Source organism: Montipora foliosa, chromosome 3 (assembly GCF_036669935.1).
Source record: "Montipora foliosa isolate CH-2021 chromosome 3, ASM3666993v2, whole genome shotgun sequence".
Lineage (NCBI taxonomy): Eukaryota > Metazoa > Cnidaria > Anthozoa > Scleractinia > Acroporidae > Montipora > Montipora foliosa.
Window position 1 is genome coordinate 44,593,197 of NC_090871.1, and position 5,057 is coordinate 44,598,253.

The 5,057-nt window shown below is 42.8% G+C and overlaps 1 pseudogene; it reads left to right on the forward strand.

Moving 5' to 3' along the window:
• Nucleotides 1-2,312: 2,312 nt before the first annotated feature.
• On the forward strand, nt 2,313-5,057 carry LOC137995955 (piggyBac transposable element-derived protein 4-like; annotated as a pseudogene).

A 5,057-nucleotide genomic window follows, 5' to 3' on the forward strand; every position in this document is an offset into this window, starting at 1 on the left:
CGTTTAGTTTGTCAATTATTTGTGGTTACACACTCCACGATCAGTTATCGAACTTGCATAATCGTTTTCAAACAGATTTATTTTATCTACTGCAATAAAGAAATCTAAACAATAAGTTGCTGTGTATGAGAGTTTTCATTCTTTGTTTTAATATTATTTTATATTTGCTATGCCCACCAGCCTTCTGTAAGTTCTATCTAAATTCTGGTTTTATTAGAAACTCACTATCTCTTTTACAAATTACGTTTGGTATAATTTTACTGAAACAACAACAACTGACTACGGGGGAGGGGGGGGGTGTCATAAGATGCCCTGCCATTTCTTTTTTGTTCAAAAAAGTTATTTTCATTGTATTAGCTAAACTGAAACCGCCCCCATCATGTAAGTAAGGACCCAATAATTTTAATGCTTACTCGTAGTATAAATAGGAAAAATACTGATCTTACACTTTCTATCATATTTGCTGATTTTCAGTTCGACTGTGCGGCTGTTCAATACAGTACCCAATCGACACTAAAGGAACTGGGTTTAAAACTCGGTGAAGCTTTTTCTCTGAAAGCCTTCGCAGAGAAGAGATTGCCGGACGAAAAAACAGAAGAAAACAAGGGAGAAAGCTATTAGAGTTCTTACAAAAGAATTCAGACAATTCCAAACCCAAGCGGCCATGCACAAAATTAAGCCCTGGCAAAGCAACACGATTCAGCTCGAGGAAAATGCCCATTTAGCTGTGGGGAGCCTGTTGGATGATCAATCAAGGTAAGCTCCTGTTATATCTCGGTTATGCGCATGCATTGTAGGCTTACCTTTGATTAATATGAATTTTTGATTTGTTCCAGCATATTTTCAGGCTTCGCCTCCTCGGAATATTAGCCATGCGAGAGGAAGGCAGCTTTTTTCACATTCTATAATTCTGTCCTTAGCAAAAATATCAAATGAAGTCGGTTATACCGGCTGTCATGCGCTGGTCCAGAGAGGGGATAGTGTCCTTTGGAGCTTCTTTTCAGTTGGAAAGGTTATTGATTAAAATACAGAAAATAGTCTTGACAAGACCGTGAGACATGCAATGGCTGGTAGATCACTCTGGGCACTGAACAGTCAGTTATAATCTGGGATAAGAACTTCTGAATTACACCATCCTTTTATCCTGAAAATTACGTAGAATCTCTTTCCCAAATCTTCGCCCAGTCTGAGTGTCTCGTAAATTAACAACACGTGCATGTGCAGAGGACAGGAAATTAATCGTTCTCTCTTTCCTTTTTTACCTTTTTATTTAGACTCTGACGGAGCGGCGTGCAAAACTCCATGATGAGTTATATGACGTTTGCGAGGTCAAGGAAATCACTATTTCTAGAAGTAACGTACTGGATGACATCCTTCAGTTGTACAAGAGGAACCCAGGTGTAGATTACTGCTCAATGAAATTTTCCCTAGAGGGTGAACGAGGCCTGGACATGGAAGGCGTCAAATGCAAAGTATTTTCATTGTTTTGGGAAAGGGCCCTAGAGAAATTCTTCGTCCCTAGGGTTGGACCTGATGTCAATGAAAGCAAGCACCAGGTGATTGGCAGAATCCTGAGTCATTGTTTCCTGCTGACAGGTATGTTCCCCACTGATGTCAGCAAAGCGTTTGTAACTGCTCTCCTGGCTGGTAAAGAATGTTTGACTGGAGAAGACTACATTGCTGATCTTCTTGCACACGTAGCAGAGTACGTTTTCTTGCGTTTAAAGAGTACCCTTGAGATGTCAAAATCACTTAGCCACGTTGGAGTTTTTCCAGAGATGAGTCATTTCCCGTTTGAGTTCTTGTCAGAATATGGTGTGTCTCGAATTCCAACCCCTGCTTCACTAGAAAACATATTGGTAAGCGTAGCTAAGACGGAACTCATTGCAAAGCCGTCCATCTCACTAAGTGAGATCAAGATCAGGATGTTTGCTGGTAGATTTAAAGAGTTATGGCAAGACTGCCGCAAAGACGACGTGGATGATCTCTTCGACAAAATGAATCTCACTACTTAAAAGGTTCTTCAGATGATACACTTGTCCAACGAAGTGTCACTGCGCAAGCCACAAGCAGAGGTTCTCCGATTCCTTAAAACTCTTTTCCCACAGGGGGGCCTCAAACGGATACGCTGGCGTATCCGTTGGAAAAGATCGGGTTACTCATCGGAGATTCTTCGGATCGCTACAAAATTTCGTCACTAACGAGATATTGTAATTACCCAATCACAGGCCGAGTTTCACTTAGCAACAAAGCAATCTCGCGACACCACGATGATTTGAATTCATTTCTCTCTGTTCTTGTCTTGCAGCAGTATGGCATCTTCTTCGAGACAAGCGAGTTACACCATGGAAGAAGCAATGAATGTGTTTTTTGGTGAATCAGAGGTCGACGAAGACACATTGGGTATGGGAGAAGATGAGGAGTTTGATTTGCATCGCCAATTATGCTCTGAAAGCGACGAATCGAGGTGAGCGATTGCTTGATTGTGTAGTGAAATTTTGAACCTTCGCTTCGAGAGAGCACGCGGTCGGCCTTGAAATGCGATGAAATTTCGTTTCCTTTCACTTCAAACATACAAACCCATGTTTTTTCTTTTGAAATTCATCCACAAATAATGTTTTCGACATAAAAGCCTTATATTATTCGTCAAATGCCTTTATTTGTGAAAAAGATGTCGTTGCAGTTTTGTAGTTCGATGCTAGCAGGAGACAAACAGCTGATTGTTTGTTCTATTCACATGCACGCATCGTCGTTTCCGGTCTAATATGAATGAAGTTGCGTTTCGTGCGTTTAGATGTGAAGCCTTGGTTTTAAATTTAGCCCTTTTTGCGAAGTGAAGTGAGAGAAAAATTCAAAATCGGTCGTTTCTGATCGTTATTGAAATGTGATATTTTTGTTTTTGCTGAAACTTCAACCGTCGCATATTTTATGGGATTATAAAATTCCTATGATTTTACAGGCTTATATTTATTATAAAGTTCGTCTGATGTTTCTGGTATAACTTATTTCAACCCACGTATTCTTTTCATTTGTGAAACAAATTCCTATGATATTTTTGCTGTAACTTTTTTCAACCCACGAATTCTTTTGTGATTTATTTGTTTCAAATTCGTAACGTGTAACGTTCTTCTTTTCAGTGATGACGAGAGTATTGGCGATCAATCAACTCCAACGATAAGTGTGTCAACTAATGTAGTTTCCACCTCTACTACTACAACTTCTTCAACATCTGCTGGGCAGTTGGTGGCCTCTGTAAGTCAGATAATGTCCCCTGTAGTGGCCACCACTGCACAGAGCTGTGTTGCAGGGCCCTCTTCTGTATCTGTGGGGACATTTTATTCCACCCGTGCAACAACTAGTGCTGTACGTCGCACCGTACCCCACGCAGCATCACCCGCAGTCCCCCAGATAGGAAAAGGGAGAGGTAGAGGTGGCAAGCGAGGAAAAGGCCCTGCAGTTCGTGCTCCTGCGGCCCCGGCAGCTGCACCTACTGCAGCGACTTTCTCCTCATATGATAACCCAGAGTTAGGTAACCCCCCTCAATTTCCCCACCCCCAGTTCACCCCTGCTCGACCACCTGGCATTCACCTTGAGGGTCCACTCCTCAGGAACAGCATGGTAAATGCTATAGAATTTTTCCAGCTGTTTTTCACCAGGGAAATGATCGATAGTATAGTTATGCATACGAACACCTATGCTTAAATCTGTATTGCTACCGGTGAATATAGAAGTTACACACTTCCGGATGGCAGCTGGCAGGCAACAACATCACATGAAATCCGTAGGCTCATGGCTCTCCTTATTTATTTTGGGCTAGTTAGAGTAGTGGGGGATGTTAGTAAATGTACCACGGCCTCTGGGCTCTATCAATTATGCCCAGGGTGCGGTTTCAAGCCCTTATGACTTTCCTGCACATCGTGGACCCCCTAAACGAGCCTGCTGGTAATAAGTTAAGAAAAGTAGAGGCTCTTGTACAGTATTTTAAGTCAAGATGCCAGCTCTTGCACCAGCTGAGGCAACATGTCGCCATTGATGAGCGCATGGTGAAGTCCCGACACAGGTCAGGCATCCGTCAGTATATAAAAGATAAGCCCACTAACTGGGGGATAAAGTTATGGGTATTGGCCGACAGCTCCAACACCTATGTTCAAGATTTCAATATCTACATAGGTAAGCAGGCAGGGCAGGAAATTAGTCAGCATGGCCTCGGGTATGATGTTGTTATGACCCTTATGCATAACTATCTCAACCAGGGGTATCATTTATTTGTTGACAATTTCTATACATCAATGACCCTTGCCAAACACTTGTTTGAGTGTGGAACCCTTCTCACCGGTACTATTTTAGATAGCAGAAGGGACTTCCCGGCAAGTTTGAAGAAAGGCAAGGAGTGGGCCAAAGGTAAGCTGAAGGGAACTATGCGTTGGGAGAGGGATGCACCTGTGTTGGCATTGCAATGGGTTGACAACAAGGTAATGTCAATCATTTCTACCTCTGCCAATGCAAATCAGACCAACCAGGTGAACCAAAAGAGAAAGGCTGGTGGTACCTGGAGTACCACTTCAGTCCCGCAGCCTGAGGTTTTCCGCATGTATAATCAATACATGAATGCCGTGGATGGATCCGATCAGATCCTTGCCACCCACAATGTACAGCGAAAGTGCATGAGGTGGTGGAAAACCTTATTTTTCCATCTAATTGATATGGCTGTAGTTAATAGCTTCATCCTTTTCAAGGAACAACAACGTAAGTTCCCTGAAAATCAAGCTCTCAGGCGATCTCCCGGCTACTCATTGGCCTCCTATAGGGAGGAGCTTGTACGTAACATCTGTGATTTCCCTGCCGCAGATGCTCCCCCTAGTAATGAGAATGTTCAACAATTAATGAGTTTTGAGACTGTTCATTGCCCACTATTTGTAGATTCTAGGAAACAGTGTATGGTGTGCATGAGGGAGGGAAGGGGTCGCTTTCCAGTGAACACTTCCTGCAGAGCACCTCAGTGTCAGGGGTTACACCTTTCGTCTGGTATGTTACAGGAAGTTCGTTGTCGGTGGTGA